Here is a 27,766-nt window from a genome sequence, read left to right as displayed (position 1 = left end):
CACAAACTACCTTTCCATCTGTATTCTTTAAAAAAAATGGCAGGAGGTTATGTGCCTCTGTTTATTCAAATCCATGCAATACTTAGCCCCTCAAAATCAGGTTTTGGTCTCTAATATCCTTCCAAAGTTGTTTTGTTTGTTTTATTTTTGTTTTTACCCAGATTACTGATATCCTGCCACTTGTTTGCCCAGTCTTCATTTTCCTCAACTTTAATGCTGTGTTTGATACTAGAGATTGTTTAGTCTTTGAAACACTGTCATGGCCTTCAGTTTGTGACCATGCTCAATCCTGCATTTCATAATTTACCAACCATTGCCTCCATTTTCACTCTTTTCTTGTTCTCTATGCCTGCAGGTGTAGATATTCCTCGAAGTTCCACACACTTCTATTTCCCTTTAGCAAGCTCACCTGTTGTTTCCAGCAATTCAGTAATCACTTTTGTGACGTGGTCTCTACCCTTTTTAAAATCTGCAGCCCATGCCTCTTGAGAAGTCTAGAAAGAGATGTCTGTTGGACATCTACCTGAATAACTCATCAGGATCTCAAATTCAATATGTCTCCAATGAACTCATCATTATCTCTACCAGTCTGTTTGTTCTCCTTCTCATTTACAGAAACACCACATTCATCAGTCACTCAAAGTTGAAATCTTGACAGTCTCTTGTCATCTTTGATTTCTTCCTTTCTTTCCTGCCAATAAGATTACATTCTCTATAATCATGTTAATGTCTTTATTGAGGTACAATTTACATTACAATAAACTGCACTTAAAGTATGTAATTTGATAAATTTTGACATGGATACGTCTATAAAGCACATGAGATAGAAAACATAGCCATAACCCTTAAAAGTTGCCTCAGGCAACTTTGTCCCCTTGTCCTCCCTATTCCCAGGCAACTACTATTTGCTTTCTTCTTTTTTTTTTTTTGAGAGAGAGTCTTGCTCTGCTGCCCAGGCTGGAGTGCAGTGGTGTGATCTCGGCTCACTGCAACCTCCGCCTTCCAGGTTCAAGTGATTCCCTGCCTCAGCCTCCTGAGTAGCTGGTACTACAGGCACATGTCACCATACCAAGCTCATTTTTGTATTTTTAGTAGAGATGGGGTTCACCATGTTGTCCAGGCTGGTCTTGAACTCCTGACCTCAGGTAATCCACCCGCCTTGGCCTCCCAAAGTGCTGGGATTATAGGTGTAAGCCACCACGCCCAGGCCACTATTTGCTTTTTTTCTATCACCATAGGTTACTTTGCATTTTTCAGAATGATGTTGATCCTTTCCTTTGCTTATATGCCATTTGCCGCTTGGAGACATGGCTCACTGCAGCCTTGAGCTCCTGGGCTCAAGTAGTCCTCCCACCTCACCCTCAGGCATTTGCCACCACACCCAACTAATTTTTTTTTTTTTTTTTTTTTTTTTGTAGAGACAGGGTCTCACCATGTTGTCCAGGCTGGTCTCAAAGCCCTGGGTTCAAGCGATTCTCCCACCTTAGCCTCCCAAAGTGCTGGGATTATAGGCACAAGCCAACACGCAGTGTCTTTTGAAGAAGAGTTTATAATACTGATAAAGTTCTCTTTCTTCTTTTATATATCATGCTTTTGGTGTCACAAATGAGAAATATTTGCCCAATCCAAGGTTATAAAGATTTTTCTCTTATGTTTCTTTTATAAGTTGTATATTTATACGTTTCACATTTAGATCTATGATCCATTTTCACTCAACTTTTGTATGTGGCTCAAGGTAGACCAAAATTTCTTCTTATTTGTATTTGCAAATTGTTTGGCACCATTTGTTAGAAACTTGAATGAAACTCTTTCTTCACTTTGTGAAAAATCAGTTGATCATATATGTGTGTTGGTCTCTCTACTTTGGTTTCTGGATTATCTGTTTTGTACCATTGATCTATTTCCCTATATTAACATAAGTCTGACACTGGGTTGACTACTATAACCTCATGATAAGTCTTAAAATCAGATAGTATAACTTTTGTTTTTCATTTTGAAAATTGATTTGGCTAGTATAGGTCCATTGTATTTCCCTACAAATTTTATGAATTTTCACTGGTATTGCATTGAATCTATAGATCAACTTGGAAAAAATTAAAAATATTTAGTCTTCAGATCCATGGACATAATATATCTATCTCTCCATTTGTTGAAGTTTGTTTAAATTAACTTCAGCAATGTTTTATAGTTTTCAGTGTACAGGTATTATATATCTTTTGTCAAATTAGTCTTTAAATATTATGAGTTTTACTTTGTTGGATGCTATATATTTTTACATTCTTAGAAATATTTTGAGATTTGTTCCACAATATATTTAAATTACTTGGAAATTTAAAAATTTGATTCTTTTGGGTCTTGTTATAAACTTTTGTTATGGGCCAGGAGCAGTGGTTCATGCCTGTAATCCCAGCACTTTGGGAGGCTGAGGCAGGCAAATCACCTGAAGTCAGGAGTTCGAGACCAGCCTGGCCAACATGGTGAAACCCTATCTCTACTAAAAATACAAAAATTAGCCAGGCATAGTGGCAAGCACCTGTAATCCCAGCTACTGGGGAGACTGAGGCAGGAGAATCGCTTGAACCCAGGAGGTGAAGGTTGCAGTGAGCCGAGATCGCACCATTGCACTCCAGCCTGGGCGACAAGAGTGACACGCCCTCTCAAAAAAAAAAAAAAAAAAGTTTTGTTATGTAGGATCAGAGAAGCACTTTATCTAGGATTAATTTTTCTCCACTAGTAAAATAAAGCCCTTCTGAGTACTTTATTGATGCTTTATGAATTATACTGTCACAGGATCCTTGGGGTGTTGCTCTGCCAGCTGGAAACCTCTGTGGCAGTTGGCGCCTTTGCCCAAGTTTTGCTCGGGCCCACTGAGCTTATTCCGCTCACTCAGCCTGGAGGCTGCACTTGGCTCATGCTTCCAGCCCTGATCCCATGTTTGCCAAGGGCAAACCAGGCTCAGAGTGGCAAGCATGGTGTCCGGCCACTGTGCACAGCCAGGCACGCTGACTGTAGTGGGGCAGGCAGCTCCAGGCACTGGCACAGGTGCCAGCTCTTTGTGAGGCTGCAGCTGGACTGGGCGTACCACAAGCAGCTTCCACTGTGGGCACTGGGGAATGTGGTGGCACCTGGGAGCTTGGAGACATTAGGAACCACAGAGCCCCAAAGATGAAGTCATAGCCCTGGCTCAGGGAGTTTCTAGGTCTGGGCTCCCCGAAGGGCCACAGTTCTTCTCTCTTCTCTCCTTCTCATGCCTGAAATGTGGCAAGTGGGGTGGGGGTGGGGAGGAGAGCGAATTTCAGAACTGTTCGTGTTACAACTCTTTCAGTCCCACCATTCGGCAGGTCCCAAGTTCTTGTCCCGCATCCAGGAAGAGTGAGGTACATGGACAACCAGAGAGTGAGCAAGGCAAAGAGGTGCTTTATTGAGACCTGAAGTGGGTAGCTCCTTTCTGCAGGCAGGTTGTCTCAATGTCTGTTCAGCTCTCAACTGGGAGGAGACCCACAGTGGGTAGCTCCTCTCCACAGGTAGGTCATCCCATCATCTGCCCTAGTCTGGCTAAGTCTAGTGGTTTTATGGGCTTCAGAGGGGAGGAAGTTCAGAGGCATGCTGATTGGTCCATGGGCAGCCATGGGCAGGCCTGGAAAATGCACCGTAAGTTATCACTCTGGTCCACAGAACTGGAGACCCAGCCCCCAGGCTTAGACAATCCCTGGTTTGAAGTTGGGGCTTCACCAGGGACCCACCGCTTTCTGTCCAGGAGCCTGTCCACTTTCTACCTCCGTTCATGGTGCCCATGCTGTTTCTGCCAAGGGGCACCTGCAAGCCAATGCCTGCTGCAGCTGTGCCTGGGAGAGCAGGGGTCCTACCCCTCCAACTCAGAAGGACGGGGGACTTCCACCTGTCCCCAGCTTCCACCAGCTCCACGGAACATGCCATCCTGGCAGTACCTCCACCACTGCAGTTGGTGTCTTTGCAGCAGCCATTCCAGATAGGCCACTGCTGCCATCAGTACTATTTTCTGTTCTTGCTGGTGTAAGCAGGCAATCTTCATGGCTTTGTGTGAAATCTTAAGGGCTGTTTCCTCTAATCCTTTTGGATGGTTGTTTTTCTGGCATTAGGTAATGTCCTTACATGCATATGCTGATTATTACTCAGGTGAATATGCAAGATGTACCTTCTAAAAATCTCCTAGAGTCCTCTGTCTCCTAGAGTCCTCTGTCTGGGCAGCTCTCACTTCTCCTATATTCTGTCCTGCAAACTCTAGGTGCTTGAAAGCTTGGCCTCCCTGGACTCTCACCCTTGTCTCCTCAACTTACAGAGACCACTGGGATCCACCTGACTTCCCTCTCCTGCTCCAAGCCCAGGAAACTCTTCAGTCAGTAAGCTGGAGCATTTATAAGACTCATGTAATTTGTTTCCCATCCCTCTGGGAACACCGCTCTTCATTGTCTGATGTCCACAATCTTGAAAAACTTTGTTTCATACACTTTGTCCATGTTTTAGGTGGTTTTAAGAAAGAAGGCAAGCTCAGTCTCTGTTATTCTATTTTGGCTATAAGTGGAAGTACTCCATGCCCTACAATTTTATTCCACCACTTCTCTTTCATCCTTTATTTTCTGTTTCACCGCCCTAATTGCAACATTGTAAAAACAATAACGAAATAACTCCTATTTATGAGATACAGCCACGTGCCAGGGCTTTCTCACACTTGATAAATAGTATGTCCTGCAACCATGGCTACAACTTAGGCTTTTTAAAATATATATTTATGAAATATTTCAAACATTTAGATACGCTTAAAATAATATAAATGTTTTTTACATGGAGTATGGACAATGCTCACCTTTTGCCATTTTTGCTTCAGCAACAGCTGAAGTCTCCTTTGTCCTCACTTCACCAATCCCATTCCTGACCTTCTGTCCCTGGAGATAACAATTATCCTGGTATTGGTGTTCCATGGATTTATACATTCATGGTGGGTTTATTATCTTCATTTTACTGATGAAGAGTCTGAGGCTTGGAGAGATTAAGTTACCCACAGAGAGCTAACTGGTGGCACTAACATTCATGCCTAGGTCTCTCTGGTTCAAAGTCATGTGGCCAAGATTACATCCATCTTCCTGAAGCCCTATTAAAATCATATCATTTCCCAGTTTTGATTGCTACCCCTGAATTAAATATAAGTTTCTCATCTTAACTTTATAGTTCTAAAAAAGCATGACTTCAGTGTACTTTAGTGACTCCAATTCTATGTAAATCTCTTCACATCCAACAAAACCATTTGGTGTTTTTTTCCTCCCCAGTATTGCTGTGTTTTTACTAGCTGTTGTATTATTGCCTGTGTTTTTTCCTCTGTCTTGAATATCCAACCCTTCTAATTTCCATAGGGCAAACATCATACTGACCCTGCATAATTTATCTGACAAAATACATCATTCATTCATTCACTTTCTCATGTCAAACATTGATAACTGCAAAGAGCATCTGACCAATGGCTGTTTGAATCTTTCTTCCTTCCTTCCATCTTGGAATGTCACTCTACTCAGAACCCTTTAGCAAAGCATTTTGTGTATATTCTTCCAACATTTTGCCATATTGTATAGCATTTGTATGCTTTTTCTCCCTTTTCTATATGATAACTTTGTCCTTGTATTATCATGAATGTCTAGCACAGTGTATAATAGATGCCCATTGAACACTTACTAAACCGAATTATGCGTTTAAAAATGGATATCCTGGGACATATAAGAATTGGTAAATATAGTAGTATTTGTTTTTAATTTACATTCAGCCAGTTAAAACATACTGAGTACAAAGGTTTTCTTAGATGAGTAATGAGTACCTACATAGAGCCCTTTCAAAACATGCAGGGTCTGGCCCACATGGAGCCTTGATATCTAATGTTTCTCCAACAAGCCTCTGAAACACAAAAGGAAATCACAATTCCATACTTCCACCCACAGAAAATGGCATTAACATCTTAAATCAAGTTGGCTGAAAGACATTTGGATCCAAGCAAGCAATATTAGGCCAAATTTTCACACTGATAAAATCCGATGTTATCTTATACCACAGATATTTTGTTCTGTGTTGGCTTGAGTTATCATGTATTATCATTGCCATGTAAAGTGCCACTGCAATGAAAGGGGTTGCTATCAATGGGTCTTTTTACAGTTACTGAGCTGCAGAGCAATTCTGCTTGAGCTGGAATAATAGATACAGCAGATTCCCCAGCTAATTCCATGTGAGTTTGGTGCCATTTTATAGTTTCCCTTGCCTTCAACTAAAACAGGATAGTGACTTTGAGATTATTCATTGCAAAAGACTGAAAATAAATCATGCAATAATGGTACATATTATGAAAAAAGGTATGCTTTATGATACAGAAAGAATTTAATGCTGGATAGAAATGCTTGGATTTACTTCTATGCCTGTGACACTTAATTTCACTAAGCTAGGTGGATTAACAAAAAAATGAGAAAGCAAAAAAATATAAAACCATAATAAAAATTCCAGGCTGCTTCATCTTATTCAACTCTGTGTGCATGGACACTGCTGATTCGGACACGTACCATTTCCTTTTAATTATTCATTTTCCTAGAAGCTGGACAAACTAGACCTGTGCTAAGGTGTGTTGTGAAAAAGTAATGAAATCTCTGCCATAGGAACCCTCCTCACCTCGCATTCCATTCACCTGATTTAGCAACAACACAGTAATGCACTGAGGCTCTTCTCCAGAATGCTAGGAGCACCCTAGCATTCTCCTTCCTTGGAGCACGTCAATTTCCAATACAGTCCAGGTTACATCAATAGGCATCCTTCTGGTGCCCATGAAATTTATATCGGTGAGCACTGATTGGGCACCTATGATATGCCAGAAACAGTGATGAGTTTTACACTGGATACAATATGAGCTCCTGCCTTGATCCTCTCATAACTGAATAAAACCATAAAGAACTTTAAGATACTGTATTATAAACTATTGTTAGATATGGCCCATCCCCCCAAAAACACCGCTAATCGACCACATTCTTCAGTGATGTATCTGGTCTGTGTGTTCTGAGCATTAGATAGTTATTTTAATTTAGGGTTGAGTCCATTCTAACTTTGGCAAAACGCAACAGCATTTCCTCCCCAGGACTTAGTAGAAATAAGAAAAAAGATTAAACAGCTTGATTGAACCCACACTTTATAATTCATTAGATATAATGTACTAAATAGATACAAATAAATACATATATGTGTATTCATTACACAAACATATATATACAGAATTAAAGTTTAATAATGAAGCCATAACCAATATGCAGATATAACTAAAATTTAATTACAGTGTGAGCAGTCTTGCTAACAGTGTCACCCAAGGGAATGTCGCCATCATGGTGGGACCTAATTCTTCTAGTTTACCTCCTGGTTTTATGCCTATTTGCTCCATCCATTTGCTGCCCCAAACTGGTCCCTTGCTAGGCTGTTTGCTTACTTTTTTATACCAAAGCTGGCATAGTGTTACAAAGGATTGTCATTTTCTTTTTCTGTCATTGCTCTCAAGGTTCAGGTTTTAAGTGTTTATTGGATATTTTACTGTAACTCATGCTATTATTATTCCTAATTTTCTATTGCACAAACATTTGCACTGCTGGGCCGTAGGATGCACAATGCCTATTCTGCAGTACTGCCTATTACAGCTATATAGATTGTTGGTGTATACTAAAATTTAATGGTATGAGCTCTATAGAACACCCTGGACCTCAGAAAGAGAAAGAACAACTTCCAGGCTAAGTGCTTCCTGAAAAGTTTTCTGCATTGTACAAAAAGTTATTTATGCTCTTCTTTCTTCCTGGGGCTTCTGTGAATAATTGATACATGTACATTTATGTGAGATCCGCATTATGATAACATTATGAACAGCGTGTCATGGGAACACAAAGGAAAGAATGATTAATTCTGAAAGAACAGTGATGTTTGATTAGAAATTTTGGTCTGACAGAGGCTGTCTGGAAGGGCATCCCATGCATGGCGAATATCAGCTACACATACAAGAACGTATTGAAGTGGGTGGCATGTTTAAAGAATAGGTAGCTCAGTGTGATTAGAGTACAGGTGGGGTGAAATGAAATAAAGCTGAAAAGGGAGCCAGATTTTGGAGACCCTTGAGTGTCATGATAAAGATTTTGGTATTATTCTTTATTGTGTGTGTGTGTGTTTACGTGTGTTTGTGTGCACTTGTGTGTAATTTGCACTTTGACTTTTGCTTAAGCAGGCATTGACATGATCTAGTTTGCTTTTTCCAAAGGTAATTGGCTGCAGTGTAGTGGATGGACTGAGGAGATCAAGGATAGAACAGGAGACCAGTTAGGGTCACTGCAGTAATCCAAATAAAAGACAAAAGGGATCTAAACGGGGAAGGTAGCAGAGATACTTGGAGAGAAATTCATCTCAGATGTAGATTAAAGAGATTTAAAACAATTGGATGACGGGATGAAGAAAAAGAGGAATTAAAGATGAAGCTCAGGTTTCCAAATTGAATGACTGGATAGATTGTAAAACCATTAGTTCAGATAAGAAACATAGAAGGTAGATAGGTTTTTGCTTTTGAAGGATATAGAGGAAGGGGAAAGGTGGAGATACCACTCCAACCTAGATTAACCCTCAACCCATGGTGTAGCCTCTGGTCATCTCCCGTCTACAGCAGTATCAAAGGGCAAGTTCAGTTATAAGACCAACGAGGGAAATGAAGCTTAAGACAGCCAATGCAAAGAAGAATGTGCCTGGAGCATGGACCAGTCTCATAACTGGCACCTTAATACCGAGCCACTTGGGTTTTGGCTACCTGTGTAAGTTGGCTTTTTCTCTCTTTGCAGAGGGAAGTAGATTGTATGTTTGACCTCATTTTTTTTTTCTGCCCCTCTCTGTCCACATGCTTTGAGTATATTTTGCAGTTCCTTCCACAAAATAGAGTGTATTTTCCTTTCCCTTGACTTTGAGCTTGACTAATGAGATGCTAGTGGGTTTGACATGAGCAAAGGGCTGAATTGTGCTTGTGCAGTGGGGCTTGCCCTCTGGCTCTTCACTCATCCCTATTACGACTACTTTCCTTCAGGTAGCTGTTTCCCCTTTACCCAGGTTCTACAGCAAACACTCAGACACAGAGCCAATTCAGCAGCTACCACTTGAACCCAAGCCACTTAACCCTACATGAGGAAAAATAAATAATTATTTTATGGCACTGAGTTGTGGGATGTTTTGTTATGCAGTGAAAACTAACTGACACGAAGACCAGGAGAAAAACATGCTTATGAGCAGTGATTCTCTGGCTTCCCTTGCCAGCTCTCTTTAGCCAGCCAAGGGGTTAGGAATGTCTGGCATAACCCACAGCTTATCAAATGTGCAGGTATTAAATGGATCTATTCACAGTAATTATGTAACATTTCATAGACTTTCAGTCACCATTTTAAAACATTCACTTCTGATTATGAATGGTGTTGTACTTGTGTTGCATAAAGCACTGGGAACAAATTCCACTACCAGTGGTGGACTTTTCCAAACCTTCATGTCTCCTGAATCAAGAAATTCTTGCCCAGGCACAGTGGCTTACGCTTGTAATCCCAGCACTGTGGGAGGCTGAGGGGGGTGAATTGCTTGAGGCCAGGAGTTAAGACCAGACTGGGTGACATGATGAAATCCTGTCTCTACAAAAAATGCAAAAATTAGCCAGGTTTGATGGTGCACACCTGTAGTCCCAGCTACTCAGGAGGCTGAGGCAGGAGGATTGTTTGAGACTGGTGAGCAAAGGTTGCAGTGAGCTAATCTTCTGCCATTGCACTCTAGCCTGGGCACGAGAGCAACTCTGTCAAAAAAGAAGGAAGGAAGGAAGGAAGGAAGGAAGGAAGGAAGGAAGGAAGGAAGGAAGGAAGGAAGGAAGGAAGGAAGGAAGGAGGGAGGGAAGGAGGGAGGGAGGGAGGGAGGGAGGGAAGGAAGGAGAAAGGGAAAGGGAAAGGGAAGGAAGGGAAGGGAAGGGAAAGGAAAGGAAAGAAAGGAAGGCAGGAAGGCAGGAACGAAGGAAGGAAGGAAGGCAGGAAGGAAGAAGGAAAGAAAGAAAGAAAGAAAGAAAGAAAGAAAGAAAGAAAGAAAGAAAGAAAGAAAGAAAGAAAGAAAGAGAGAGAGAGAGAGAGAGAAAGAAAGAAAGAAAGAAAGAAAAAGAAAGAAAGAAAGAAAGAAAGAAAGAAAGAAAGAAAGAAAGAGAAAGAAAGAAAGAAAGAAAGAAAGAAAGAAAGAAAGAAAGAAAGAAAGAAAGAAAGAAAGAAAGAAAGAAAGGGAGAGAAAAAGAGAGAAAGGAAGAAAGGAAGGAAGGCAGAAAGGCAGAAAAAAGAAAGAAAGGGAAAAACACAAAACAAACAAAATTCTTGCTATTTTGAATCTCAGTTGATTATTTCAATCCTAAATCTTAAATGTTTTACTTTTTTGGTGGGGGTGGTGGCAGCTAGTTCTGTGTTCTGGGGATGTAGAATCTAGTCAGATTCCAACTTTAAATTCTTGAAAACAAGTATTAAGTAGAACTTTGGCCTTTCTTTTTCTGGGTAAACAACCCAAATTCATTTATCCTTTCTTCAGAGGTTCTATTTGAAAATTATTTGGCCATCTTTCTGCTCTTTTCTGAACCCTTTTCTGCTTTGTTATATGTCTTCTAAGTTGTAAAGACCAAAATTGGACATGCTCTTTATATCTGAGTTGGTGCTAAATCTAATCTCTTCACTCTTGGGTCTTTAGGAAGATGGCAGGTCAGATGCCTTAAGGTTGGTCTGGCTTCCATTTCATTGTTACAGAGTCTGTATGCCCCGTGGATTTCCCAGCCCCCACTAGAGCTCCCCATGTTATATCTTTTGCATTGATTTTTGGTACTTCAGTATCTTAATCTGTCTTTGGTTCCTGCTATGATCACTCCAGGTTTTTGATGATTGCTGTTTACTTTTTAAATTTCTTCTTCTTTAAAAACAAATAGAGTATTACTGAGCTGTGGGACAACATCATAAGTTAAATATAAATGTAATTGGAGGCCCAAACAGGAGGGGCTAAAAAACATTTGAAAAAGTAATGGTTAAATATTTCCCAAACTTGATTAAAAAGTATAAACTTATACATCCAAGAAGCTCAATAAAACTCAAGTACAAGAAACATAAGAAAGAGACGCCAATGGTGTACATTGTAACCAATGTTATTAAAACTAGTAATAAAGAGAACAATTTTTAAAGCAGCTAGAGAAAAAAAGACTCATACAAAAGAGCAAAGATAAGGATGATAACAGATTTCTCATTAGAAATAACGTGAGCTAGAAAACAGTGGAGAAACATTTTAAGATATTGTAGGAAAAAATCCGTCAAACTAGAATTTAAAAAAATGTTTTAGAGATTGGTCTCACTATGTTGCACAGGCTGTTCTTGAACTCCTGGGCTCAAGTGATTCCCCCACCTCCTCCCAAGAGGCTGGGACTACAGGTGTGTGTCACTATCCCTGGCTTTCCAACAATTTGAAAAAATACTCCAGAAAACTACCTTTCAACATGAAGGCAAAATAAAAATTTTTTCAGATGTATATAGAGCTAAAAGAATTCATCAGAAACAGACTTGCACTTAAAACACAAGGAAAATAAACACGTGGAAATTTGGATCTACACAAAGAAAAGAAGAACCTTGGAATTGGTAAATATAAATACTCTTCTTCCTATTTTAATTTTTAAAGAGATGATCAATTATTTAAAGCAACAATAATAATGTTCAGGAGTGGTGACTCATGCCTATAATTTCAGTACTTTGGGAGGCCAAGACAGGAGGACTGCTTGAGGCAGGGAGTCTGAGACCAGCCTGGGCAACATAGCAAGAACCCATCTCTACAAAAAATTAAAAAAAAAAAAAAGCTGGGTGCAGAGGCATGTGCCTGTAGTACTAGCTACTCGGGAGGCTGAAGCAAGAGTATCACTTAAGCCCAGGAGTTCAAGGCTGCAGTGAGATGTGACTGCACCACTACACTCCAGGCTGGGGGACAAAACAAGACCCTGTCTCTTAAAAAAAGGGAAAAAACAATAATAATGATGTACTGTAATATTTATAACATGTAGAAGTAAAATTGCAACAATAGTATAAAGGCAGGGAGAATATACTGAAGTAAGATTCTTATACTACAGGTGAAATAATATAATACACTTGAAGGCATGTGATGAGTTAAAGATTTATATCATAAATTCAAAAGCAGAGTTTCTCAATAGAGGCAGTATTGACATTTGGAACTAGATAACTCTTTGTTTTGGGGACTGTCCTGTATTTAGAAGGATATTTAGTAGCATCCTTGGCATCCTTGGCCTCTTCTCACCACATAGCAGTAGCACCTCTTCCGTTATAACAATAAAAAATGTATTCAGACTTTATTAAATATCCCCTGGTGATGGGAAGGGAGGGGGGCAAAATCACTTTCAGTTGAGAATCGCTGGAATTAAAGAATTCAAGACAATGTGGTATTGGTTGCAAGATGAACAAATAGGTCAGTGTTACAGAATAGAGTCCAAAAATAGACCTGTATGTATATGGTCAACTAATTTTCAATAAAAGAACAAAGGTGATTCAGTTGATAATGATGGTCTTTTTAACAAATAATTCTGGAACAATTTGCTGTCCATATGCAAAAAAATAAAAAAGTAAAAACTTCATAACTCACATTATGGTAAAGTAACTAAAAATGGATCATGGGCATAAATGCAAAACTTGAAACTGTAAAACTTCTAGAAGAAAATATAGGAGAAAATTTTGGGAACCATGGATTAGGCAGTGATGTCTTAGACAATGCACCAAATAACACAACCCATAAAAGAAAAAAGTTATATTTTTCATCAAAATTAAAAATTCCTGTTCTTTGGAAGACTCTGTTAAGAGAAAGAAACTGGGAGAAAGGACTTGAGCCCAGAAGATATAAAGAATACTCAAAATTCAGTTGTAAGAAAATAACCCAATAAAAATGGGCAAAATATTTGAAAATATACAGATGGAAAATAAGCTTATTTATAAACATTGAACGTTATTGGTCTTTATGTAAATACATAAAACCACAATGAGCCATCACCTCACATCTACCAGAATGGCTAGAATAAAAACATGTATAACTTCAAGTGTTGGTGAGAATGTGGAAAAGCTGGAATCCTTGTGAACTGCTGATGGGCTCATGCCTGTCATCCCAACATTTTGGGAGGCTTAGGTGGGAGGATTGATTGAGCCTGGGAGCTCAAGGTTGCAGTGAGCTGTAATGGTGCCACTGCACCCCTCAGCCTGGGCTGCCGAATAAGACTTTGTCTCAAAAAAAAAAAAAAAAAAAAAAAAAGTTAAGCACACATTTACCATATGACCCAGCAATTATACACTTACACATATACTCAAGAAAAATAAAATTGTATGTATGTCCACACAAAGATTTGCAGGCAATGTTTATAGCGGCCTTATTCATAATTACCAAAAAGTAGAAACAACCCAAATGTCCATCAACTGGTAAATGGATAAGCGAAATGCCATATAACCATACAATAGAACTACTATTCAGCAGTTAAAAATAACAAACCATTGAACATGCTGTAACGTGAGTAAAGCTCAAAAACATTATGCTAAGTGAAAGAAGAAAGATGTAAATAACCACCTGTGACATGATTACACACTGTACGGAATGTCCAGAAAGGCAAATCTGTTAGCAAGAAAGTATGTTAGGATTGTCTGTGACTGGAGATGGAAATAGGGATTAACTGCACAAAGGTATGAATGGTTTTTCGAGGGGGAGAAGATGATGGAAATATTCTAGAACTGGATTGTGGTAATGGTTGTATTCTGTAAATTTTCCAAAAATCATTAAATTATACACTTGAAGTGGGTAAATTTTATGGTGTATATATTATACCTCAATGAAGCAGTTTTTTTAAAAGGAGATCATGATGTTTGTAAGATTTTACATTCCACTTTTTTCACTAAAAATCATAACATATATGTTTGTTAATGTCATTAACGACAACTCGAAAACTTTTTTTTTTTTTTTTTTGAGACGGAGTCTCGCTCTGTAGCCCAGGCTAGAGTGCAGTGGCCGGATCTCAGCTCACTGCAAGCTCCGCCTCCCGGGTTCATGCCATTCTCCGGCCTCAGCCTCCCGAGTAGCTGGGACTACAGGCGCCCGCCACCTCGCCCGGCTAGGTTTTTGTATTTCTTAGTAGAGACGGGGTTTCACCGTGTTAGCCAGGATGGTCTCGATCTCCTGACCTCGTGATCCACCCGTCTCGGTCTCCCAAAGTGCTGGGATTACAGGCTTGAGCCACCGCGCCCGGCCTCGAAAACATTTTTCTAATAACCACTTAATATTCCTGAATATATACATACCCAAAATTAATAGTTTCCCTCTAGGTCATTTGTAATTTTAAAAAATAATGCTGAGGCAGGAGGATCTCTTGAACCCATGAGTTTGAGACCAGCCTGAGCAGCATAGAAAGACTCCATCTCAACCAGGCACGGTGGCTCATGCCTGTAATCTCAGCATGAGGTGGTTCATGCCTGTAATCCCAGGCCCAGGCGGGTGGATCACTTGAGGTCAGGAGTTCAAGACCAGCCTGGCCAACATGGTGAAACCCCGTCTCTATCAAAAAAATACAAAAATTAGCCGGGTAGCCGGGCGCGGTGGCTCAAGCCTGTAATCCCAGCACTTTGGGAGGCCGAGACGGGCGGATCACGAGGTCAGGAGATCGAGACCATCCTGGCTAACACGGTGAAACCCCGTCTCTACTTAAAATACAAAAAAATTGGCCGGGCGAGGTGGCGGCGCCTGTAGTCCCAGCTACTCGGGAGGCTGAGGCAGGAGAATGGCGTGAACCCAGGAGGCGGAGCTTGCAGTGAGCGGAGATCGCGCCACTGCACTCCAGCCTGGGTGACAGAGCGAGACTCCGTCTCAAAAAAAAAAAAAAAAAAAAAATTAGCCGGGCATGGTGGTGCATGCCTGTGATGCCAGCTACTCTGGAGACTGAGGCAGGAGAATCACTTGTACCTGGGTGGCGGAGGTTGCAGTGAGAAAAAATCACACCACTGCACTCCAGCTTGGAGGGACTCCATCTCAAAAAGAAAGAAAAAAAAAATCTCTACCAACACACACACACACACACACACACACACACACACACGGTGAAAAAAATCAGCAAGGAGTAATCCTAGCTACTTAGGAGGCTAAGTCAGGAGGATCTCTTGAGTCTAGGAGTTTGAGGTTACAGTGAGCTTATTGCACCACTGCACTCCAGCTTGAGCAACAGAGCAAGACACTGTCTCTACAATAAAATTGAAATTAAAACAATGCTTTGTTTAACCTTTCTGTGCATATTAACTATGTGACCTTGGACACGTTCTTTAACCTCTCTTAGCTTTAATTTTCTCTTAGGGGCCGGGCGTGGTGACTCATGCCTGTAATCCCAGCACATTGGGAGGCCGAGGCGGGCGGATCAAGAGGTCAGGAGTTTGAGACCAGCCTGACCAACATGGTGAAGCCCTGTCTCTACTAAAAAGACAAAAAATTAGCGGGGCATGGTGTCACAGGCCTGTAATCCCAGCTATTCGGGAGACTGAGACAGGAGAATCACTTGAACCAGGGAGGCAGAGGTTGCAATGAGCCAGGGTTGTGCTATTGCACTCCAGCCTGGGCAACAAGAATGAAACTCCATCTCAAAAAACAAAACAAAAAAGAAAAAAATCTAATAGGAAAAAGGGGCACGATTAATAGTTCCTGTTGGCTGGGCATGGTGGTTCAAGTCTGTAATCCCAAAACTTTGGGAAGCCGAGGTGGGCGGATCATATGAGGTCAGGTGTTCTAGACCAGCTGGGCCAACATGGTGAAACCCCATCTCTGCTAAAAATACAAAAATTAGCCAGGTATGGTGGTGTGTGCCTGTAATCCCAGCTACTCAGGAGGCTGAGGCATGAGAATCACTTGAACCCAGGAGGCGGAGTTTGCAGTGAGCTGCGATCGTGCCACTGCACTCCAGCCTGGGCAACAGAATGAGACTCTGTGTCAAAAAAAAAAAAAAAAAAAAAAAAAGGAGTTCCTGCCTCTTAGGTATAACATGGCTGTTCTAAGCATTATCTCGCATGAAAATGGCAATCACCAATTCGATTTTAGCCATCATTACTGCCCTCAGCAATCATTATAAATCTTCAAATTTATGATTATTTTCTCAGAATAGGATCATATAAGTGAAATCCCAGGGCTCATTTTAAAAATCCTTCTCTCTAAGTTAGAAGTAGCACAAAACATTCTCGGCTCTTTTCCAGTCCCTATTCTGATACTCGGAACCCAGTGTGGTTCGTCAGCTTTTTGCTCTGTTACCTTGGCCTGATGCTTCTGAGAGCTCCCTGGCTCTGTGCTTCCCATTCTCTCCAACCAAACCGATCAGTCTTGTGATTTCTCTCCTACTGGGAGATGAACTGTGTAACCTTGAATAAAAAGAGTGGACAAAAGAGCAATGGGTAATAATGAATGTTATTATTCCTCATAGGTAACATAGCTGCCTTTTCCTATGGATCACTAGTATCTAAACACAGAGAATTGGGATATGGGGTCTTCAGGATTCTCTACAAAGTCCAATGGGGAAAAATTGTTGGTATTTGTATTTTCATATCTACAGGCCGTGTTGTATGTGGTTATGCTGCCTGCATTTCTTAATGGGGTGGACAAGGCCCTCCGTTCTTTACCTCCATGTACTTCTCCAGCTTTGTCCCTTGCTATCACCTCCCTGCAATGTGATACTAAAATCATACAGCAGGTCTTGCTATTTTCTCAAATGTGCCATGCTTTCTCTCCCACAAGGCTTTGTATATCATGTTCTCCAACCTTGAACACTCTCTGCCTACTCCTGCCTCCTTCATTTGGCTAACTCCTACTTACAATCCAGGCATCCTCTTAAACCCTACTTCTTCCTGGAAGTTTTCCTGTCCTGAAGTTGGAGTTTGGTGCTCCATGGCTAAGCTCCCATGGCACTCTGTCATTACCCTTACTGGATCTAAATTGCCTGTTTATTTGCCTTCATCCCGATCACACTATGTGGCAGCCATGGGGTTGCGTCGCTGTGATCTCCCTTCAAGAAAGAACTGGCTATTTAGCTGCAAGGAGTGCAGTTAGCTGACAGCCTCCAGCTGTTAATGCCTTCAAGTTCTGCCTGAGCTTTGAAGCTGAGGCCATGATCTTTTCGGGCAGCCCCAGCCAATGACTGAGTATAACAGTGGCACCAGGGCCAACTCAGGACTCCTTTAGTAGGGAATCTTGGGTTGGCTAAGACTTCATCAGATCTGCATTGTAGTCTGATGCTCTCTCTTCCTCATCCTTCCTCCTCCCTCTTTCCTTTGTCATATCCGCTTTTTGGCATAAAGGATTCCCTTGTCCAATCCTGCTTCCTCACCCTTTCACATTCACAGCTTACTCTCCAATAAGCCTCCTGAAATTCTTACTTTGTCAGATGCATCTGCTTTCTGGAGAATCTGGGTAACATAGACAATGAGCCCTTTAAAAGTAGGGACTACATTCTTATTGAAATTGCACCTCCAGCTCCCAGAACAACACACAGTAGGATCTCAATAAATATCTATGAAAGGATTGAATGAATGAATGAATGAATGAACATTCAAAATAGTATTCAACATTGAATGATGTTTTGATCTTATATAATTCACAGGTGCTGGTCAACATTCAAGAACATTCTGATTTGAAGACTCAGATTTATTTATAAAATGCACCGCAAAAATGACATAATTGTGCATTTTTCAAGTGAGTATTTTCCAGCGGTTGGATTTATGCCAAATATATAATTTACCCCTTAGGATAATCCCGTGGGCTAATGTAGTTGAGCATGAATCATAATAGATATTTGTACTTGAAATTACACAACAGCTATAAAACTGCTATTTACTATCAAAATAGCAAATTTTAAATATTACTGCTTATGCCTGGAAATCCCATCTAAATGTTGTTTTATAAAATAAAATCCAAAAGCGTTAAAAGCTTTTCAAAATCTAGGCTCTATTTATTTGGCACTTGCCACACTATTATGTATGTGAAATATCTAGCTAGCTAACTCCCCCACTAGATCGTAAACTCCTTGAGGCAAGCAAACTACTAATTTAATAAAATTAAAACCCATTTTCATCAATAAATTAATAATATATAATAAGAAATTAATAAATTTTTATTAACCTACCAAATATCATTAAACATCTACTATGTCCCAGGCACTGTGCTAGGTGCTTTGGGAGCAGCAGTGAGTGAAACAGACAAGGCTTATGGCCCCCATGAACTCTCTCAGTGCGGATGAGGGTTGTCAAAAATAATTACCCAAATAATGAATATGTGCAATAATAGAAGTGGGAGAGTGGCTAAAAAATAATGCCCCCAAAGAATATTCATGTCAAACGAACTTGTGATGTGATTTTATTTGGGAAAAGAGTCTTGGAAAATGTAATCAAAGATCAGGAGATGAAGAGACAATCGTGGCTTATCTGGGTGGGGCCTAAATGCTGTCCAGAGATCCTCACCCAAATCCTTATAAGACACAGAGGGGAGAAAACACACAGAAAGGGAGGAGGCAACATGACCACGGAGGCAGAAACTGGAGAGATGCAGCCACAGACCAAGGAATGCCTGGAGCCACCAGAAGCTGGAAGAGGGAAGGAAGGATTCTCTCCTAGAGTTTTAGGAGGGAACATGACCCCGCCAACACTTTATTTTGGATTTCTGGTCTCCAGAACTGCAATAAAATATATTTCTGTTGTTTTGAGCTAGGAAGTTTGTGATAATTTGTTATAACAGCCACGAGAAACTAACACAAGGGAGTAAATAAACAAGGATCTGGGGGTCTGGGAAATGACCGTGCATAGGCCTCAGTCCTCACCATGTTTTCCTGCTTTCCATATTCTATGGCACGTTAAGATATTGTCTCATTTTCTGGACTTTGCATTTTTTCTTCCCTGATTGATATACTCTCACTTTGCCCGTGCCTAGAAAGTTGGAGATTAATTCCCGCAGGTTTAATTTTAACCCCTCTTGCTGTGGATTCTCTGCAGTCTATGCTTCACATTCTTGGAAGAACACCACTGAGCTCTATCAGGCTGGGTATTTATAATGACAGATAGAGAACGGCTTCAAAGGCACGCTTGCAACTCTCTAACATGCTTTTACACTTTACTGTGATGTGGCGTAAAGTACACAGGCAGACGCTGTGAGTTCTGCATTTCAGCTCAGCTTCTGACACTCACTGATTGCCTGATCTTTGACAAGTCATTTAGGGTATTTATGCTTCAATTTCTTCATGTGAAATCAGGATTTCTCTGGCTTTAAAAATAACCATAATTCCATAGTCAATTTTTTTTTACATTTGTGCAAAAACATTTATGTAAATTGACTTGGGGTCCTATATAACGAATTCAGTAAGTAAAAAGTTCTGCAGTACATATTATCTAAAAGGAGGAGAATCTATACTCTTCGATACTGTGCCTCTCTTGGTTTTGCACAAATGATTCCCCATAAATCAGATGTACAGGTAATCACAAGTCTTGACTGTGTCCCCAGAAATCACAACTCAAAAGTCAACCTTTAGGAATCCTTTAAAAAAAAAAAGTTATGTTTCATGACAGAATTTCACTTGGTAAGCTTAAACAAGTAGTATAAGCTAAGTCATTCAACCAGAAGAGGTTTACCGTCATACTTCCTTGATGAGTTTGGTAATAAACAGGCCCTGGCCGGTGCCTGTGGTTTATTCATTATTATTATTATTACTCATTATTCTAACACATCTCTGGGTCTGTGCTCTAGGCAAACCAAGTCTAAACACATCCCTTCCCTCACTCTTCCTCCTCACCCCCATTAGTTCTATGACACAAGATAATATTAGTCACTTACATAAACTAGTAGATATTCATCAATTAGCCTACTCCTTTGCTTGGCACTGCAGAGATCAGAAATGTGTGACACACAAATGGCTGTCGACATAAAAGAGCTTATCTGCACAAAGATAGCCAAGGATTCATGTCAGCAGCATATTGTGAGGGCCAATGTAGTAGTCCTTGAATTTGTTATAGAAGCAGATAGCAGGAAGCAAATACTGTGGTCTGCTAGACTGGAAGTTAGCCCATTGATCTGAGCTTTCCAGTTCACCGTTGTGTCCCCAATGCCTAAGACAGTTTCGGCAATAAAGCAAGCATTCAATAGATGTGAATTGAATGGTTAAATGTATGGTCTGAACTTGGAAGGGATGGACAGGAGAAGGTTCCCAGAAGAAGAGAAACCCTGAGTTAGGGTTTGAAGAATTGAGAGACATTAGGTGATAGAAGGCAAGAGGGAACTTCTAGAGATGCTATAAGCCAAGTTGCAGAAATAGACTTTTCGTAGAGGTAAAGGGAGAATGTGGATGCTAGATTAATGCTGAGATTGATTCTTAAAAGGTTAATGTTGTTTCAGTTTATGGCTTACACATTGTTGAATAGTGAGAGTCTGCTTCTAACATTTGTTAATTTTGGCACTGGAAACAAGAGGTTCAAGGACCTGGGAGAGATGCACAGCCTCCCTCTGAGGCCGACTTGGAACAACTTTTCCAATCAGGTGCCAAAGTCTCTATGTGGCTCTAATACCTCCAGCTATGTAGTGATAATCTGTAGTTGGGACCACAACATTTGTGTGGTTATTAGCTACTGAGCCTAGAAGGTATCATTTCATGTTACTATGAACTGGATCTATAATCCTAGAACATATGCCTTTGATAACTGTCCCAGGGAGAAGCCATTTTCCAAAATTTTCCAGAAACTATCACAGGGGATGGCCAGGACTAAGGTGAGATCCTAGCCCTTCCTAGCGCTCTGTAATTCTTCTCCCTGCATTTGATTCTGAAGATTTAAATGTCCAAACCTGGTCTTGCTTCTTTGCTTACTTCCTAACAATTCCCATGGAGTCAGGTGGCACAGCAAAAGGTACATTAAATACAAAGATGCTCTGTTTAAGACCTATGTGGCTTCTATTACTCACTGAGTCAGAACTAACATTTTTACTCTTTACGTCAAAACTATTCACCAGAGTTCTTTGGGCTACTCCATTTCTCCCTCCTTAACTTACGCCTCAATGTATCAGGCTGTCTATTAGCAGGAAGCTTGGTGTATGGGACATTGGCTCAAAACAGCTTCAGATTTGATTCTGTTATTTATCAGCAATGTGGCTCTCCCCTGACCAAGTTTCATTTTCCACCAGGGTGAAATGAGAGCAATCATACCTCACATATCATCCTCACAATATTATTGATAAACTTCTCATGAGACCATGCATTTCTAACAGGCTTTGTAAATGTGAAGCACATAAACATGTAAGGAATAATTATTTTCATTTTTTGCATCTTCTCTACACATATGGCAGTCTCAAATTACTTAGCACTTCTGTTCCATTGAACAAAGAGCTACTGAACTCCGAAGATTTTCATAAAAGCTGAGCCAGAAAAGTGTTGACAATTTCCTTTGAATTTCATATCTCTTAGAATTTGCTTCTATAGCTGCTTATCTTTTTGCCAGTTCCTAAATGCTCTTGTGACTAACACTCTGGAGCACTCAATAAATGTCAGTTGAATTAATATATGAATAATGCAGTGTTTATTAGTCAAGATAGTCTAAGCTATGCTGCAATAACAGATAATCCCTGAAATCTCAGTGACTCAGCCCAACAAAACTTTATCTTTTATTCATGTAAAACCTGATGCAGGTCATGGGACAGGTGTACACTCTTAATGACTCAGAGGGCCAGGGTTCTTCTGTATTATGAATCAAGACAATGGTTCCCAAAGTTGCTTCAGGGAAGGAAGAGAAAGATGGAGAAAGCTCTAGGCTTTTAACTACCATAGCCTACAAATGTCATTTTCACTCACTAATTGGCCAGAACTAATTGTACAGCCAACCAAACTGCAAAAGAGGCTAGAAAATGTGGAAGAGCAAATGAAATAGTTGTTGAGTGCCAACTTCTCTGAAACACGATGCCCTCCACCTCAATAGGAGTCATTGTCTCTTACCCCCAATACAGATTGCAGGGAAATATAACAATACGTAGGACAGACAAAGGCCAGGTGCAGTGGCTCACACCTTTAATCTCAGCACTTTGGGAGACCAAGGTAGGAGGATTGCTGGTGTCCACGAGTTTGAGGCTAGCCTGAGCAACATAGCAAGAGCCTATCTCTACAAAAAAATCAAAAATTAGCTAGGCATGGTGGCACGTGCCTGTAGTCCCAGCTGCTCAGGAGACTGAGGTGGGAGGATCACCTGAGGTGATCACCAGGAGGTGGAGGCTGCATTGAGCTGTGATCATGTCACTCTACTCCAGTCTGGGCAACAGAATGAGACACTCTCTCAAAAAAAATAAAAGAAAAATTCCCTGATTTTCTGGAGGTTATATTGAGGTGAAAGAGTGAGAACATTTTGGCTTCATTTTAGTTTCGTAATATCGTGTACTGTTTATCCTTCCATTTCAATTATTGTTTGACCTTCTACTTCAATTGTGCCGTTTTTGAGGGTGTCAAAATTTTTTGAAAGAATAAGGCAGGGACCATTCTAACAGCTCTGTGCTTCTCCCTAGGGAAATGAGACTTGTGTCTCTTGCTTCAGCTCCTGTCTGCTGGTCATGAGGTTCAAAACTCCCTGTGATTTCAGCGGGGAAGATGGCAGAGGAAAGGAAGTCCAGCACCTTCCAGCTGGACTTGTTTGGATTGGCACAGTTTTTGTAAGCAGTCGTGACTCCAGAGCTGCTGGAAAATGTGCTTATCACCCTAGAGGATTGAGTGGGAAAGGGAAGATCCTAACTGACAGAGTCTGAATGAGAGCCAATGGAAAATGGGCCTCAGTCTTTTGGTAGGTGGGTGGGAAAAAGATATGGGGTCCAGCCACAGGGTGTGAGCAAGCTGTGATATTATCTTTATTATTGTAGCCAGATAGAATGAAATCCTAAGACGGATAGAATCTTAGCCAGATAGAATGGAATCCTGGCGCAGTGGCTCACGCATGTCATCCCAACTACTTGGGAGGCTGAGTCAGGAAGATCACTTGAGACCAGGAGTTCAAGAGAAGCCTGGGCAGGACAGTGAGACTCCCATCTCTAAAAATATATAGATATAGTCAGGCACAGTGGCACATATCTGTTGTCACAGCTTCTCAGGAGGCTGAGGCAGGAAGAGGGCTTCAAGCTAGGAGTTCCAGTCTGCAGAGAGCTATGATCATGCCACTGCCCTCCAGACTGGGTGACAGAGCAAGACTGTCTACAAAAAGTAAACTAAAACTAAAAAAAAAATAAAGAATAGAAACTTATTGTTAATTTTTATTGAGTGAATGAGAAATATATCCAGTTATGTTTCCTTCTTTTCCATTTCCCTTTATCATTGGGCTTCTCTCCAGTGTAAAGGGAAGATATATATTTTAATGCCTTCCAAAACCCTGACACCAATCTCTGGGCTGACTTCACTGAACATTACTTGCTCCTCCTATGCAGACTAGCATTTCTTGATTCTCTGCACTTAATACTTATACTACGTGTTGTTAATATCCATTTCCACCACCTCTGCCTCCACTTGGTCTTGTATCACATGGGCCAGAAAGCTAAAAATTATATTCTCAGTTTCCTTGACTGTTAAGTTTGATACAATTTAGAGTCCAGCGATGAGTTGTACGCTAATGAGATTAGAAAGTGTAATGGAAGAGGGTCATTCTCCTTAGTGTCAGTATTGGCTGATGCACATGCTCATCAAATGGGAGCTTGTGCAGTCACCAGAAAGCTGGTGTGAAAACCGATTTGAGGCTCTGGGGCAGCTATGATGGTGAATGTGGTTTCCTGCAACCTCCTGAACTGGGTGGCAGCTGCAAGAGAAGTCTTGAAGCTTATCAGTGGCCCTGTGTCTTCAGTTCCTGCCATCTCACCTACATTTTGTAACCACTTATTTTTCTATTTTAAACTCTATTCTGATTGAAATACCATCTTAGTCCATTCAGGCTGCTTTAACAAAATATCATAGATTAGGTGACTTACAAACAAGAGAAATTTATTTCTCATACATCTGGAGGCTGGGAAGTCCAAGAGCAAGGCTCCAACATATTTGGTGTCTATTGGGGGCCCACTTCCTTGTTCATAGGTAGCACCTCCCAGGAGTGTCCTCAAATGGTGGGAGTGGTGAGGGGTCTCACTCGAGCCTCCTTTATAAAGGCACTAATCCCACATATCAGGGCTCTGTCCCCTTGAACAAATCACTTCCCAATGGCCTCACCTACTAACTCTGTCACCTTGAGAGTGAAGATTTAAACATATGAATTTGGGGTGCATATAAACATCCAGACCATCGCTAGAGTGGTTTCTATTTCCTGCATGTATTTTCTGACTTATAATAATGTATAGAATGTATAGAAGCAGTGCTTCTATACATTATCTTACTGGGATATTCAGCCTGCTTAGAGTCACTCACTCAGTAAAGGTTAGAGTCAGGATACACATTCTAAGATCCACGTTCTTTTTTTTTTTTTTTTTTTTTTTTTTGAGACGGAGTCTTGCTCTGTCGCCCAGGCTGGAGTGCAGTGGCGCAATCTCGGCTCACTGCAAGCTCCGCCTCCCGGGTTCACGCCATTCTCCCGCCTCAGCCTCCCGAGTAGCTGGGACTACAGGCGCCCTCCACTGCGCCCGGCTAATTTTTTCTATTTTTAGTAGAGACGGGGTTTCACCATGGTCTCGATCTCCTGACCTTGTGATCCGCCCGCCTCGGCCTCCCAAAGTGCTGGGATTACAGGCGTGAGCCACCGTGCCCGGCCAAGATCCACGTTCTTATCGCTGTTCCATGCTGCCTCCTCCTTAGCCTTCAAGACCCAAATCAGATTTTACTTTCAGTCTCAGCCTCTGCCTTATTCCTCCATTCCCAGGACATGTCTGTCCCACACCTCTTCTTAGTGGCTCATTCTGCCTAACATTGATATTTAATTTTCCTCTCTAATTTTAGTCCCATGAAAAGAAAAAAAAAAAAAGTTAAGGAAAAACAAGCTAGCTCATAAGCAAAAAAAAAAAAAAAAAAAAAAAATGCTTTCTCATGTGTATTTTTAATGTTTGTCGGATGGCACCATGCTAGCAAGCTTGTCCAACCCACAGCCGTATGTGGCCCTGGATGGCTTTGAATGTGGCCCAACAAAAATTTGTAAACTTTCTTAAAACATTATGAGATGTTTTTGTGACGATTTTGTTTTTTCAGCTCATCAGCTGTCATTAGTGTTAGTGTACTTTATGCGTGACCTAAGACAATTCTTCTTCCAATGTGGTCCAGGGATGCCAAAAGCACATAAAAACACAGCACAGAAGGAAAACCTCTGCTCTTTAATTTAAGCTGATACTCCTCCTCCAAACCATATAACTCAAGGACTGTTCGACAGTTATAAGAACTTCTGAGGGATGCACATTCTGGTGGAGGAAGTGAGGCAGGAGAACAGGGTCCAGAGGGAGGGAACCTGAGGCCGATTTCACGCTGACTTCATATAACTGAATCAAAAGGAAAACCCCAACTTTCCATGCCTAAGTAACAAAAGAACCAGAGGCTACTCCCTTTGCAAAGCCCCCTACTCCCAACTTTTTTTGCAAGGCAGATGGAAAATCATGGAAACCAATCAGACGTTTACATGGGAGTGTAACTTTGTAATTTCCTTTCAGCCTCTGACTGGGGGCTAAGTCTTGCTTTGCATAGAAGTCTAACCTTTGTAACTTCACTTCAGCCTCTGATCGGTTGCTTTCCACAACCAATCGGACTGACTGCAGGCCGCTACTTCATTTGCATGGTGTGAACACCAGCTGGCCAATGGGAAACCTCTAGGGGGTATTTGGACCCCAGAAGATTCTGTAACTGGGGCCCTTGAGCCACTGCTCAACCCACTCCCACTCTGTGGAGTATACTTTCATTTTCAATAACTCTGCTTTTGTTGCTTCATTCTTCCTTGCTTTGATGTGCATTTTGTCCAATTCTTTGTTCAAAACACCGAGAATCTGGACAACTAGCAGTCAAACCCTCTACCAGTAACAGAGGAACCTCTATTGCCAAAGAAATGGAGGAAGAAGAAGAGGCAGAAAGAAACTGTCTAGGAATCTACTCACACAGGAAGCCCTGGGTTTTCTTCCTCGAGGATTGTTTACCCTTTTGCTTTATTTTCTCACATCTTCTACAGTCCCCTTCTGCCATTTTCTTACAGCAAACATTAAAGTGACTCCCCTACCCTGGTTTCCACATCTACAGCTCAGCCAAGGAGTCAGATCCAGCAGCAAAGACATCAGCTGTGTGTACCACCAGCTTTCCTCAAAGGGAAACTTTGAAGTAATTTTCAAAGGTTAAAGGAAACTTGCCAGTCTGGAAGCTCATGGGAAAACCCAGCCCATACTTGATTTCTTTCCCATCTAAGGAGGTGAGCCCAAAGGATAACAAAACTATAGCCTATTGGATGGTGAACACCAGGGAAATCAGAATTCAGTGGTGAGTATCTGCATTTACAACTTGATAAACTGTTTTAGGTGGTAAAGTTAGGCCTTCTTAAGTTTTCCCTTATGACTTTCCCACTTGATCTCCTCCAAAATTTTGGCTCTGGCTTTTCAGTTCATGAGAATTGATGTAAGTATCAACAAAGAAGTCAGATAGGCCAGGCATGGTGGCTCACTCCTGTAATCCTAGCACTTTGGGAGGCCAAGGCGGGGGGATCACTTGAAGTCAGGAGTTTGAGACGAGCCTGGCCAACACAGTGAAACCCTGTATCTACTAAAAATACAAAAATTAGCCAGGCATGGTGGCACACACCTGTAATCCCAGCTACTCAGGAGGCTGAGGCAGGAGAATCACTTGAACCCAGGGGACAGCGGTTGCAGTAAGCTGAGATTGTGCCACTGCACTCTAACCTGGGAGACAAAAGCAAGACTCTGTCTAAAAAAAAAAAAAAAAAAAGAAAGAAAAACAAAGAAGCTAGATAAAGCTTCAGAAGGAAAGAACCAGAGAAGAGACAAAGTAGGGACAAAGTGGGGGAGTGGGAAGGAAGGATGAGGATGTTGTGTGGGAAGGAGTTGAAGAAAGGAGAGTGGGAGCACAAGGAACCCAAGGAGTAGAAAAGCAGAGCTAAAGAACATTTCTGGGCTGGGCATGGTGGCTTACGCCTGTAATCCCAGCACTTTGGGAGGCTAAGGCAGCAGGCCTCCCACTGCTTGAGCTCAAGAGCTGGAGACCAGCCTGGGTGACATGGCAAAACCCTCTTTCTACAAAAAGTAAAAAAAATTAGCTGGGCATGCTAGTGCATGCCTATCGTCCCAGCTACTCAGGAGGCTGAGGTGAGAGGATTGCTTGAGCATGGGAGGCTGAGGCTGCAGTGAGCTATGATCGCACCACTGCACTACAGCCTGGGTGACAGAGCAAGAACCTGTCTCAAAAAAAAAAAAAAAAAAAAAAGAAGAAGAAGAAGAAGAAAATTTCTGCAATGGAAAAATTCCTCATTCAAGTCTCTCGTTTAAGAATCTACCTGATAGGCCAGGCATGGTGACTCACGCCTGTAATCCCAGCACTTTGGGAGGCTGAGGCAGGCAGATCACGAGGTCAGGAGTTTGAGACCAGCCTGGCCAACATGGTGAAACCACGTCTCTACTAAAAATACAAAGATTAGCCAGGCATGGTGACGCGTGCCTGTAATCCCAGCTACTCGGGAGGTTCAAG

At 41.3% G+C, this 27,766-nt stretch overlaps 1 protein-coding gene across 1 annotated transcript in view; it reads left to right on the top strand.

Annotated features, from left to right (window-relative positions):
• SAMD12 (sterile alpha motif domain containing 12) overlaps positions 1 to 27,766 on the top strand; it is a 492,848-nt gene that overhangs the window by 461,362 nt on the left and 3,720 nt on the right. The window contains exon 5 of the transcript XR_003120918.1: positions 17,723 to 17,814. The gene's annotated coding sequence lies outside the window, so the exon portion shown is untranslated. The remainder of the gene's footprint in view (positions 1 to 17,722; positions 17,815 to 27,766) is intronic.

The sequence above is a fragment of the Theropithecus gelada genome, chromosome 8, assembly GCF_003255815.1.
Source record: "Theropithecus gelada isolate Dixy chromosome 8, Tgel_1.0, whole genome shotgun sequence".
NCBI lineage: Eukaryota > Metazoa > Chordata > Mammalia > Primates > Cercopithecidae > Theropithecus > Theropithecus gelada.
The sequence above is the reverse complement of the archived record's forward strand: the minus strand, read 5'-3'. Positions and strand labels throughout refer to the sequence as shown.